This window comes from Cervus elaphus, chromosome X (genome assembly GCF_910594005.1).
Source record: "Cervus elaphus chromosome X, mCerEla1.1, whole genome shotgun sequence".
NCBI lineage: Eukaryota > Metazoa > Chordata > Mammalia > Artiodactyla > Cervidae > Cervus > Cervus elaphus.
This window is the reverse complement of record NC_057848.1, coordinates 89164584-89179232: the sequence shown is the minus strand read 5'-3', so window position 1 is coordinate 89179232 and position 14649 is coordinate 89164584. Positions and strand designations below refer to the sequence as shown.

The 14649-nt window shown below is 38.7% G+C and overlaps 2 pseudogenes; one reads left to right on the top strand and one right to left on the bottom strand.

The window, feature by feature from the left end:
- The first annotated feature begins 1995 nt into the window (after positions 1-1995).
- Positions 1996-3531, top strand: LOC122690402 (annotated as a pseudogene).
- Positions 3532-6053: 2522 nt separating this feature from the next.
- On the bottom strand, positions 6054-7243 carry LOC122689725 (annotated as a pseudogene).
- Positions 7244-14649: the final 7406 nt, after the last annotated feature.

The window sequence follows — 14649 nt, the reverse complement described above, 5'->3', positions numbered from 1 at the left end:
CACTGTATAATCATAAGGGGTTTGATATAGGTCATACCTGGTCTCATTTCCCCTACTTTATTCAATTTAAGTCTGAATATTGCAATAAGGAGCTTATGACCTGAGCCACAGTCAACTCCAGGTTTTGTTTTTGCTGAATTTATAGAGCTTCTCCATACTTGGTTGCAAAGAACATAGTCAATCTGATTTTGGCATTGACCATTTGGTGATGTCCATGTGTAGAGTCATTTCTTTTGTTGTTGGAAAAGTGTGTTTGCTGTAACCATTATGTTCTCTCGACAAAACTCTGTTAGCCTTTTCCCTGCTCCATTGTGTCCCCCAAGGCCATTCTTGCCTCTTACTCCAGGTATCTCTTGATTTACAACATTGCATTCCAATCCCCTATGATGAAATTGACATTTTTTTGTTGTTGTTATTAGTTCTAGAAGCTTTTGAAAGTCTTCATAAAACTAGTTAATTTCAGTTTCTTCAGCATCAGTGGTTGGGGCATAGACTTGGATTACTGTGATATTGAATGTTTTGCCTTGAAAATGATCTGTTATCATTCTGTCATTTTTGAGATAGCAGTCAAGAACTGCATTTCAAGCTCTTTTTTGACTATGATGGCTACTCCATTTCTTCTAAGGAATTCTTGCCCACAGAAGTAGATATTATGGTCATCTGAATTAAATTCGCCCACTCCTGTCTATTTTAGTTCACTCATTCCTAAGATGTGGATGTTGACTTTTGTCATCTCCTGCTTAACCATATCCTATTTACCTTGATACATGGACCTAACTTTCCTGGTTCCTATTCAATATTGTTCTTTAGAGCATCGGGCTTTACTTTCACCAGCAGGCATATTCACAACTGAGCATTGTTTCTGCTTTCATTCTTTCTGGAGCTATTAGTAATTGCCCTCTGCTCTTCCCCAGTAGCATATTGGATACCTTCCAACTTTTGGGGGACTCATTTTGTGGTGTAATATATTTTTGCCTTTTCCTACTGTTCATGTTCATAGGGTTCTCATGGCAAGAATACTGGAATGGTTTTCCACTCCCTCCTCCAGTGGACCACATTTTGTCAAAACTCTCCACTCTGAACCATCTGTCCTGGATGGCCCTGCACGGCCATAGCTTCATTGAGTTATGCAAGTCCCTTCAACATGACAAAGTTGTGCTCCATGAAGCAGAGATATTTTAAAATTATCTTTTATCAAATTACTGACAAAAGGTAAATGCTCAAAGATTATAGGTTAACATTTGATTTGGTAAATTTTCATATCAATTCAATATCTAGTCTTAACTTTAAAAAGTAAAATTTACATGATGAGTTCCTATTAGAAAAATCCAGTGACAAAAGTATAATTAGGAAATTTTTTTTAACTAGTTTCATTATTTTGTGTTCAATTTGTATACATAACTCTTTCATGTATAATAGAACTAGTAATTAAACTTTTTTTTTCCAAATAAGAAAAGAAAACTTGTTCTTGAGATACCTTAACATAACCAGGTTATATTCGAGGAAACAGATAGAACTTCTAGTTTCAAATTGCCCTCTATTTGTAGATAATTAATCAGATAATTTCCCAAACCCTCAGCTGATGTAATCTAATGTGAGAAACATATGATGTTGATGCATTTTTATATACAAATAGGAGAATATTCTTACAGAAGAAATGCATGTGGTTTGTTCTGAAGGCTGCTGCACAAAATAGTTTTAATTGGCATCGTCATTTAATTAAATCACCATTATACCTCCTAAGAAGTTGTACTACCATCTCTATAGCAGTATAGTGACAAAGATTATGTCATTGTTCAAATTCTTCTCAGGCTCTCTTGAACTCTTTTTTAATGAGGCTTGACTTTTAGCCTTCTTTATTCTTCTCTACATTGTGCAATTTTATCAAGAATTCTTCCTGTGTGAGTTTAGCCATAATAGCCCATTCTCCTTTTTTACAATGGGTTTGTCCCCAGGACACAGGTCTCATGAAAACCACTGCTAAAGCTAAGCCAAATGGGGAAGAAGACCCACATCAATATCATTTTCACTGGACGTGTAGATTCAGAGAAATCTACCAACACTGGCCATTTGATCTACGTATATGGTAGGATCAACAAGAGAATCATTGAAAAGTTTGAAAGAGAGGTTACTGAGATGGGAAAGGGCCCCTTCAAGTATGCTTGGGTCTTGGAAAAACTGAAAGCTAAATGTGAGTATAGTATCACAATTGATATCTCCCTTTGGGAATTTGAGACCAACAAGTACTATATGACCATCATTGACACCCCAGGATACAGAGACTTCATCAAAAACATGATTATAGGCACATCACATCTCAGGGTGGCTGTGCTGTCCTGATTGCTGCTCCTGGTGCTGGAGAATTTGAAGCCAGTATCTCCAAGACTGAGCAGACCTGTGAGCATGCCCTTCTAACATGGGTGTGAAACATCATTGCAGTTAACAAAATGGATTCCACTGAGCCCCCCTATAGCCAGAAAAGATATAAGGAAATTGTTAAATAAGGCATCACCTACATTAAGGAAACTGGCTACAACTCCAACACAGTAGCATTTGTGTCAATCTCTGACTGGAATGGTGACAACATGCTGGAACCAAGTGCTAACATGCCTTGGTTCAAGGGATGCAAAGTCACCCATAAAGAATGCAATGCCATTGGAATCACGCTGTTTGAAACTCTGCATTGCATCCTACCACCAGCTCATCCAACTGACAAGCTCTTGTATTTGCCCCCCCAGGACATCTACAAAATTGGTGGTATTGATACTGTCCCTATAGGTTGAGTAGAGATTGACTGGTGTCCTCAAATCGGGCACGATGGTCACTTTTACTCCTGTTAACATAACAACTGAAGTGAAGTCTGTTAAAATGCACAATGAAGCTTTGAGTGAAGCCCTTCCTAGGGACAATGTGGGCTTCAATGTCAAGAACATGTCTGCCAAAGATGTTTTTCATGGCAGTGTGGCTGGTGACAGCACAAAAGGACCCACTGATAGAAGCAGCTGATTTAACAGCTCAGGTGATTATCTTGAACCATCCAGGCCAAATCAGTGCTGGATATGTGCTTGAGCTGGATTGTCACACAGCTCACATTGCTTGCAAGTGTGATGAGCTGAAGGAAAAGGTGGATTGTTGTTTTGGGAAAAAGCTGGAATATGTCCCAAAATTCTAGAAATCTGGTAATGCTGCCATCATTGATATGCTTCCTGGCAGGGTGGTGTGTCTGTATTGAGCATTTCTTTGATGCCTCTGGGCCATTTTGCTGTTTGTGACATGAGACAGATGATTGCTGTCTGTGTCATCAAAGAAGTGGTCAAGAAAACAGCTGGGGATTGCAAGGTCAACAAGTCTTCCCAGAAAGCTCAGAAAGCTAAATTGATATTATCCCCAATACCTGCCACCCAAGTCGTAATCAGTGGTGGAAGAACAGCCTCAGAACTGTTTGCCTCAATTGGCCATTTAAGTTTAATAGTAAAAGACTGGTTGATGATAACCTTTAGAAGGAAAGGAGAATGTTTTATGACCATTTGATTTTTATGTTGCAGTTTTAAGCTACTATTTTTTTTTAAATAAGTATTTTAATGGAAATAACTTGACCAAAATCTGTAATATAATTTGAGACCCATTGAAAAAAAAATAATCAGAAACTTATGGTCAACACTGTAACTTCCTACAGTACTACTTAGGTAAGAGTTACCCAGTACCTATTTCTGGTAAACTGAAAAATTTCATATTTCTGGTTTGGAGCTTCCAGTTTCTTAATCTTGTATAAGGAGGGTTCATCTGTTTAAGTATGTCTTAAAAAACATTGGTGAGACACTTCATAGGTTAAGACAGATGAGCAAAGAGTAACTACATTTTATATGTAACACTAGTTTAAGAAGGTCAAATTCTATATGAAAACTCATGTTGCATATAGAATTGTGTATGGTTACATAAATATTGAGTAAATTTGTTATGCCAAATTTTAGTTTCCCAGTTATGAGAATGTGCATTCACATTTACAATATTTAAGTAGTTAATCTAAAATGTGAGGCTTAAATTGTATTGAGTTCTGCCCTGTTAGAGTTAATTGTGTCCAGGTTCTAGGAAAATTAAAAGGTGCTGGAAGCTAGAGAAAAAAAAATCTTCAATATAATCACCTTTGATATTTAATTGAGTTCCTCACCCTTCATTATACTCTTAGTGATTGCCTTAGGCTGTCTTCAGCAATAATACTTTGTCAGTGTACCCAGATTCCACCCCTCCTTACCCCTGATGTTCTTCTAAGTAATTTTTAGTTCACTGACCCACCCTGCTCTCTGACTATTCACTTACCCATGCTGTACTCAGAGTTGAGCCCAGTCTCTCTCCTCCACTGTAAAATTCCATCACAGTGATCCTTATACCTATTATAACTGTCCTCCCCTCCCTGAACAAAGTCCTCTTTCTACCTTGCTTTAAAAGGTGCCATTTATTTTTTTCTTTAACTGTATAAATGTAGACATGTACAACAATCAGTATAAGCATCACTTTTTATGAACCTAAGCAGAAATCCCGCTAAAGAATGCGGCAACAACCAAATTGTATAGCCTGCACCTCAGAGTTTAATGGAATAATCTTGTTACCACTTAAAAAAGGATCAGAAAAAAGAAAAAAAATATATATATTTAAATAATAAAAGGAAGACACTGACACAGATGAAGGGAAAAACATTTTAAATTAACAAGGTTGATCATTTCAGTTGTAGAAGTTTAGAGTTGAGTATGCAGGAATTGAGAGTTGAGTATGCAGGAATCTCTCTGCAGAGCTGAGGCAACCTCTGACTAGGCTAATAGATGAAAGCTATTCATATATACTGGAACTGAACAATTAAATAAATGAATGACAGATATTAGGATCCAGGTTTCTCACTATTACAGTGGGAAGTTACATATAATCAAGGGGCAAAATATCAGAACTGTTAACGTTCTACCTCAACTGTTGTCTTTTAGTTGCTAAGTCGTGTCCACCTCTTTTGTGACCCCATGGACTACAGCCTACCAGGCTTCTCTGTCCATAGGATTTCCCAGGCAAGGGTACTGGAGTGAGTTGCTATTTCCTTCAGCAGGGAATCTTCCCGACCCGGAGATAGAACCTGGTGTCCTGCTTGGCAGGCAGATTCTTTACCATCTGAGCCACCTGAGAAGTCATCTGTCTCAATAAAAAGCAATTTTATCAAGTAAATTTCAGTGGTTATGTGCATTTTTATTTTCCTTTTAAACTTAAAGACCCAATTCATTTCTAAAGTTACTTAAGTCAGCATCTACTTTTTGCCCCAGGCTTCAGTGAGGATGTTTCACACATTTATCATTTATAACACAGTTAGATTGCTTTGTCACATTCTGCATTCCATCATAGAATCCCCCAGGAATCCTTGTCAACTCTTAGAATTTTGTTTTTTATTTTATTATAATAGCCATCCTAATGTGCATGAAGTAATAACATTGTGATTTTGATTTGCATTTTCTTGATAGTCAGTGATTTTGAGCATCTTTCTGTGAGCTTATTAGTCAGGTTATTTGCTCATTCTTTTTTTTTTTTTTTTTCTTGGCAGTTTCCAAGTCATTTTATTCACAATTTTGTGTTTGTTTCCTGAATAAATAAGTACTATACAAAACAATGTAAAAATGGCTACCGTTTTCTCTCCTCTGCTTTTCCCAAATGGATACAATCCCCTGGGCCACCTAAATCAGGGATTCTTCCTCCAGATTTGGTTCAGTAAATGAGGTGGAGTGACATTGTAGCCCCCAGTGAATCATTTTCAGAGGAATTCAGCTGGGGTGAGGAGCCTCTGGGGTTTGGAGGTTGACTAGGTTAAGGAAACAGATTAGTACTTTGGGGAAATTAGACAGTGCCTATCCCCAAAGAAAAGGGGGTCTAAAATGTTCATGGTTCTTTCTTTTGCCTCAAAAATTGACATTTATTCAAAGACAAATTATGACAAGATGTCCATCCTTTGGCTCCCTTTCCTCCCACATCCTGCTGCTCCTCAAACCTCCCTCCAAGGATTGATCCTACCACAACAGCCCTTCTCAGATGAGGTCAGCAACATTGAGGGGCATCTCCCATTGGAGGTGCTATAGAAGGTCTGTATGTCTCAAAGAGTCCCCTTTTCTTCTGTCACCATGTTAATAGCCACACCCTTATTATCAAAACATCTACCATGACTGACTTTATGGATATAGCCTTCCCTGGTGGGGTGGAGGTCATAATTGATGACTAAGGAAACTTGTTGCACATCACTGTCCCTGACCAGTAGGTCAGTGGTAATCAATGTTCAGAGCCAGAGCAAAAGTCCTTCATGATAACCTCTAGTTCTTTTTGGTCCATATCTTCATGTGTGGCAGAGATGGTGAGTTCTAGGACATGCATCTTAGTAAGCCAATCCATCTTTCTTCAGGTGTTGATGAAGATGATTGCCTGGGTAACGGTCAGGGTTTCATACAAGTTTCACAGTGTGTCCAGCTTCCACTCCTCTAATTCCATATTTATATAGAATTGGTGAACACCTTCCAACATCAATGCTTCCTTCTTGATAAGAATTCTAACTGGGTCTCTCATGAACTTCTTGATAACTTCAGTTACATCAAAGGGCATTGTAACTGAGAGCAAAACCAACTGGGTGTTGCTGTTGAGATAATGGAATATGTCTTAGATTTGGTCCTTCAACTCATGGCTTAATGTTTCATCCAGTACAAACATCTTGATGTATTTGGGAGACAAGTATCTCTGGTTAAGCATGTTGAACACATGACCTGGGGTACCCAAGATGATGTGGGAAGCTTCCATATGCAGATTCTGAACCTTAGCATAAGTTGGTACCCCAAATGCAGGCATGGAACGAGACAAACATGTAATCTCCTAAAGCCATAACTACCTTCTGTATCTGCTAGGCCAACTCTCTAGTGGGTGCCAGGACCAAGGTCTAGGTGGCCTTTAGATCTAATTCAATCTGTCACAGGATTGATGTGTCAAATGTGGCTGTTTTCCCAGTCCCTGACTGAGTGTGAGTGATCACATCATAACCCTTGATACAAGGAAGAATGGCTGGATAGCAGAGGGCTTCTCAAAACCATAGGTATAGATGCCATGGAGAAGTGGCTGAGAGGTTCCTATCATCAAAGCTGTCAACAATCTCATTCCAGTTACTCTTGATGATGACTTCAGGTTCCATCCTATTGCGGCCATTGTCTCTGGAATAGGAATACTGACTTATAGACATTATCCTTAGAAACTAGCTATTTGCTCATTCTTAATTGGATTGTTTGGGTTTTTTGGGGGGTTGTCATACTATTATTTATATGTTCTGGATATTAATTCCTTGTCGTACACATGACCTGCAAATAATTTGTCCTCTCTGTGTTACATTTTCCTTCTTTCGGTAGTTCACATTGGTATGTAAAATGCTTAATTCTGATGAAGTCAACTGTATATATATATATATATATATATAACCAGTGCTTTTATATTTGCCTTGTGCTTTTCATATCACATCCATGAAATATTTGCCAAATACAACATCATAGAAGATTTGCTCTAAATATTCTTCTAAGAGTTTTATAAATTTAGCACTTATGTTTAGGTCTTGAATCTATTTTTAATTAATTTTGCATATGCTGTAAGGTAAGGGTTCAACCCTATTCTTTTCATGTTAATACGTTTCCACAGCTTCATTTCCTTCAAAGATTATTCTTACTCCTTTCTCCCTATAATGGTATCCACACCCTTTTCAAAAATCAATTGACCACACATAAAGATGGCTTATTTCTGGGCTCTCTATTCTGCTACATTGGCCTATATGTTTGTCTTCTTTTTCACTGAGGTATAATTGGCATATAATATTATGATAGCTTCAAGTGTACAATATACTGATTTAATATTTGAATATATTTTGAAATGATCAACACAGTAAGACTGCTTAACATCCATCACCACATCAGTTCAGTTCAGTCACTCAGTTGTATCCAACTCTTTGCGACCCCATGACTGCAACATGCCAGGCCTCCCTGCCCATCACCAACTCCTGGAGTCAACCTAAACCCATGTCCATTCAGTTGGTGACGCCATTTAACCATCTCACCTTCTGTCATCCCCTTCTCCTCCTGCCCTCAATCTTTCCAGCATCAGGGACTTTTCAAATGAGTCAGCTCTTCACATCAGGTGGCCAAAGTATTGGAGTTTCAGCTTAAACATCAGTCCTTCCAATGAGCACCCAGGACTAATCTCTATTAGGATGGACTTGTTGGACCTCCTTGCAGTCCAAGGGACTCTCGAGAGTCTTCTCCAACACCACAGTTCAAAACCATCAATTTGTCTGTACTCAGCTTTTTTTATAGTCCAACTCTCACATCCATACATGATCACTGGAAAAACCATAGCCTTGACCAGATGGACCTTTGTTGGCAAAGTAATGTCTCTGCTTTTTAATATGCTGTCTAGGTTGGTCATAACTTTCCTTCCAAGGAGTAAGCGCCTTTTAATTTCATGGCTGCAATCACCATCTGCAGTGAATTTGGAACCCAGAAAACTAAAGTCAGCCACTGTTTCCACTCTTTCCCCAACTATTTGCCATGAAGTGATGGGACCAGATGCCATGATCTTAGTTTTCTGAATGTTGAGCTTTATGCCAACTTTTTCACTCTCTTCTTTCACTTTCATCAAAAAGCTCTTTAGCTCTTCACTCTCTGCCATAAGGGTTGATATTTCTCCCAGCATTCTTGATTCCACCTTGTGCTTCCTCCAGCCCAGCGTTTCTCATGATGTACTCTGCATATGAGTTAAATAAGTAGGGTGACAATATACAACCTTGACTTACTCCTTTTCCTCTTTGGAACCAGTCTGTTGTTCCATGCCCAACTCTAACTGTTGCTTCCTGACCTGTGTACAGGTTTCTCAAGAGGCAGCTCAGGTTGTCTGGTATGCCCATCTCTTTCAGAATTTTCCACAGTGTATTTGATCCACACCGTCAGAGGCTTTGGCATAGTCAATAAAGCAGAAATAGATGTTTTTCTGGAACTCTCTTGATTTTTCAATGATTCAGCGGATGTTGGCCATTTGATCTCTGGTTCCTCTGCCTTTTGTAAAGCCAGTTTCAACATCTGGAAGTTCACAGTTCAAGTATTGCTGAAGCCTGGCTTGGAGAATTTTGAGCATCACTTTGCTAGCGTGTGAGATTAGTGTGCGGTAGTTGAGCATTCTTTGGCATTGCCTTTTTTGGGGGATTGGATTGAAAACTGACCTTTTTCAGGCCTGTGGCCACTGCTGAGTTTTCCAAATTTGCTGGCATATTGAGTGCAGCACTTTCACAGTATCATCTTTTAGGATTTGAAATAGCTCAACTGGAATTCCGTCACCTCCACTAGCTTTGTTTGTAGTGATGCTTTCTAAGGCCCACTTGACTTTACCTTCCAGGGTGTCTCGCTCTAGGTGATTGATCACACCATTGTGAGTATCTGGGTTGTGAATTTTTTTTTTTTGTATAGTTCTTCTGTGTATTCTTGCCACCTCTTCTTAATATTTTCAGCTTGTTAGCTCCCTAACATTTATGTCCTTTATTGAGCCCATCTTTGCATGAAATATTCTGTTGGTGTCTCTAATTTTCTTGAAGAGATCTCTAGTCTTTCCCATTCTATTGTTTTCCTCTATTTCTTTGCACTGATCACTGAGGAAGGCTTTCTTATCTTTCCTTGCTATTCTTTGGAACTCTGCATTCAAATGGGTATATCTTTCCTTTTCTCCTTTGCTTTTCAATTCCCTTATTTTCACAGCTATTTGTAAGGCCTCCTCAGACAGCCATTTTCCTTTTTCTCATTTCTTTTCCATGGGGATGATCTTGATTCCTGTCTACTGTACAGTGTCAGGAACCTCCATCCATAGTTATTCAGGCACTCTGTCTATCAGATTTAATCCCTTAAATCTATTTCTCACTTCCACTGTACAGTCATAAGGGATTTGATTTAGGTCATACCTGAATGGTCTAGTGGTTTTCCCCACTTTATTCAATTTCAGTCTGAATTTGGCAATAAGGAGTTCATGATCTGAGCCACAGGCAGCTCCCGGTCTTGTTTTTACTGACTGTATAAAGCTTCTCCATCTTTGGCTGCGAAGAATATCATCAATCTGATTTTGGTGTTGACCATCTGGTGATGTCCATGTGTAGAGTCTTCTCTTGTGTTGTTGGAAGAGGGTATTTGCTATGACCAGTGTGTTCTCTTGGCAGTACTCTATTAGCTTTTGCCCTGCTTCATTCTGTATTCCAAGGTCAAATTTGCCTGTTACTCCAGGTGTTTCTTGACTTCCTACTTTTGCATTACAATGAAAAGGACATCTTTTCTTGTGTTAGTTCTAGGAGGTTTTGTAGGTCACTACACATATTTTCAGTTTTTTTTTTTTTTTCTTACGATGATAATTTTCAAGGCCTATTGTCTTAACAAGTTTAAAATATACAATGAGTATTATTAATTATGATCTCCAAATTGTACAATACACCCCCATAACTTATTTATATTAAAACTGGAAGTTTGTACCTTTTGACTTTTTGAGTGCATAAAAAACTTTATTATGGGCTTCCCTGATGGCTTTGAGGGTCAAAAATCTGCCTGTAATATGGGAGACCTGCGTTCAGTACCTGGGTGGGGAAGATTCCCTGGAGAAGGGAATGGCTAGCCACTCCAGTACTCTTGCCTCAGCAATCCCATGGACAGAGGAACCTGGCGGGCTACCACCCATGTGTTTGCAGAGTCAGACATGACTGAGCGACTAACTCACACATATATCCATTTTGCCCACCGACAACCCCCACCTCTGGCAATCACAAATCAGTTCTATTTCTACAAGCTTCGTTTTTATTGTTGCTGTTAGATTCTACAAATAAGTGAGATTTTATGACATTTGCCTTTCATTTTCTAAAATATTTAACTTAGTGTAATGCCCTCAAGGGACTTCCCAGGTGACGCAGTGGTAAAGAATCTGCTTACCAAAGCAGGAGGTGTAAGAGACTCGGGTTCCATCCCTGGGTCGGGAAGATCCCCTGGAGAAGAAAATGGCAACCAGCTCCAATATTCTTGTCTGTAAAATTCCATGGGCTACAGTCCATGGTGTTGCAAAGAGTCAGACATGACTGAGCTCTCTCTCTCACACACACACACACACACACACTCACAATGCCCTCAAAGTTTTTCCATGACAACATAAATGGCAAAATTGTTTTCTTTTATGGTTGAATATTTCCTTATATCTATCTATCTATCTATCTATCTATCTATCTATCTATCTATCTATCTATCTATCTATCTATCTATCTACCTATCTCTCTCTCTCTCTATCTATATATATATCCTTACATCTATATAGATAAATATAATATATTGGCTTTATAATCTTCAACTTTACTAAGCTCATTTATATATTCTACCTGTTTTTTTGGTGGTTTATTTAGGGATGTAGAGAAAAAGAGAGAGAGAGATGATAGGTAGATGGATAGCTACTCAAACTATCAACGGGTATTTTATTTCTCATGACAAAATTTATTTTCTTTCTCATGTTTACAGAGTGGATACTGTATTTTAGTCACTAGTATGTGCTTGTGTTCGTATTCAGTCGCTTCAATCATGTCCGACTCTTTGCAACCCCATGGACTATAAATCTCCAGGCTCTTCTGTCCATGATATTCTCCAGGCAGGAATACTGGAGTGGATTGCCGTTCCCTTCTCCAGGGGATCTTCCTGACCCAGGATCGAACCCACATCTCTTATGTCTCCTGCATTGGCATGCAGTTTCTTTACCACTGGCACCACCAAGGAAACCCAGTCAGTAGCATATAGGTTTTTATTTTCAAAGTTGCTTTGTTAATGTAAACCCACTTAATAATTAAGTAAAGCATCTTAATTTTCCCAAAGTCACACAGAAAATTGGAATATTATTTTATCTGTTCACTTTATTTGCTAGTTTTTAAAATATTGAAGTAGTTGCCCAACCTCCTCTAAATTCTGATCTCCAAATACCATTCCCCACTTATAAAAATAGGATTCCTTGGAGAAATTGATAATTTCAGGTCTGGATTATGAAATATACATAATAAACCTGGAATATTCTATCATACAATTTATCTAAATAGCTTATCTTATTTTCTTTCTGCTTGCACTGAGGCAGAGTTGGTACTGAGAATGCCTAAAATGTGAAAGCAGCTTTGGAATTGGATAGAAGCTGTAAGAGTTTTAAAGTGTGTGCTATCTGTTTATAATAGCCAGGACATGGAAGCAACCTAGATGTCCATCAGCAGACAAATGGATAAGAAAGCTATGGTACATATACACAATGGAATATTACTCAGACATTAAAAAGAATACATTTGAATCAGTTCTAATGTGATGGATAAAACTGGAGCCCATTATACAGAGTGAAGTAAGCCAGAAAGATAAAGACCAATACAGTATACTAATGCATATATACGGAATTTAGAAAAATGGTAACAATAACCCTATATGCAAGACAGAAAAAGAGACACAGATGTATAGAACAGACTTTTGGACTCTATGGGAGAAGGCGAGGGTGGGATGATCTGAGAGAATAGCATCGAAACATGTATATTATCAAGGGTGAAACAGATAACCAGCCCAGGTTGGATGCATGAGACAAGTGCTCGGGGCTGGTGCACTGGGATGACCCGGAGGGATGGGATGAGGAAGGAGGTGGGAAGGGGGTTCAGGATTGGGAACACATGTAAATCCATGGCTGATTCATGCCAATGTATGGCAAAAAACACTACAATAGGGTAAAGTAATTAGCCTCCAACTAATAAAAATAAATGAAAATAAATAAATAAAGTGTGTGCTAGAAAAGCCTACTTTTCTGTGAATAGATTACTAAAGGTGATTCTGGTGAAAGCTCAGAAAGAAAAGAGGAGAGCTGTAGAGAAAGTCCCAAACTTCTTAGAAATAGTTTAGTAATCTCAAACGGAACTTTGTAGAAATATGGATGGTATAGTTTATCCTGATGAGGTCTCAGATGGAAATGAGAAATGTTACTGGAGAATGCAGGAAAAGTGATATTGTCTATAAAGTAGCAAAAAAAAAAAAATTAGCTGAATTGTGTTAGTGTTCTAGGGTTTCTCAAAATATAGTACTTGTGAGTGATAAAATAGAATATTCAACTGAAGCTATTTTTAAGCAAAGTAATGAAGGTGTGGTTTGGCTTTTCTCGACTGCTTATAGTAAAATGTGAAAAGAGAAAAATGACGAAGATGGAACTGTTAAGCAAAACTTGATTTGCAAAATTCTCAGCCTATCCATATTGCAAAATATAAGTAAGATGTGGCCAAGCAAACATAAAGGGGATGAGTATGAGCCATCTCAATAGAAGCCAGGAGCTATTTTTCAAGACCATGGAAGAATGACTCTGAAGGCAATTCAGAGATCATCAGGGTTGCCAATCACATGACAGGCCAGAGTGCCAAGACTAGGAGACAGAGATTTTGTAGGATGGCCTATCTGTGCCTGGGACCTTTGACTGCACTGCTTAGTGTCACAACACATTGAAAGCTCCACTCCCCAACACTCTGGTACCATGCTCCTTAGCTGCCCCAGGTGCAACTCCAGTGGGTCCCAGTGTGGTGTAAGCCATGGTGGCCAACCTTCCAGAGAGTGCAGGCAGCAATCTTTGATATTATCTATGGGGTGCCATGTCTGCTGGTGTGTGAAATGCACAGGCCTAGGAGTTATGGCTGACTCCAACTAGATTTCAAAGGCTAGGGCTTCCTGGTAAAATTGTGGGTCCATGCCTCTGGCTTGCAAGAGATGCTGCAGGTGGATTCATTAAAGCCAAGAGGGTGATGTTTCTACCCCAGTGAACCTGCCAGGCAGAACATCAAGCCCAAAAGGGTTATTTTATGCTTTAAGAGTTAATTGTGTTTGCCCTGTTAGGACTTACATAGGACCTATCTTTCTTTTTTATCCTTTATTTTTTCCCATTTTGAAATGTAACATCCAACCTATGACTGTTCCACAATTGTACTTGGAAACACATAACTTTTATGCTTTCCCAGTGGCAAGGAAATATGCCTCAGAATAAATCACACATTGAGTCTCACCCATATCAGATTTAGATGATATTTAGAGGCTTTGAATTTAGATTTTTGAGTCCTTCTTGAAAGAAATTGAGACTTTCAGGATTATTGAAATGGAACGAATGCATTTTGCACGTGAGAGAACACAGATATGAGGGAACCAGGGACAGAAAGTTATACACTATTTCACTACCCCAAAATTCATTTATTGAAATCTAATCCCCAATGTGATGGCATTGTGTGAAGGTAGGGCCTTTAGGAGGTCACGATTGCAGAGTACACTTCAATTGGATTAATACTCTCATAAAAGAGACTCCAGAGAGCTCCCTTACCACCTTAAATAATGTGATAACACAGCGAGAAGATAGCTGTCTATTAAACAGAAATTGAAACTTCACCACACACTGAATCTGCCAGTGACTTGATCCTGGACTTCTCAGCCTCTGGAGATGTGAAAATAAATTTCTATTGTTTCCAAGCTACCTAGTTTATGGCATTTTGTTATAGAAACTGGAACAGACTAAGACATGGCATTACTAGTATCTCATATCAATATGAAAGTGTGA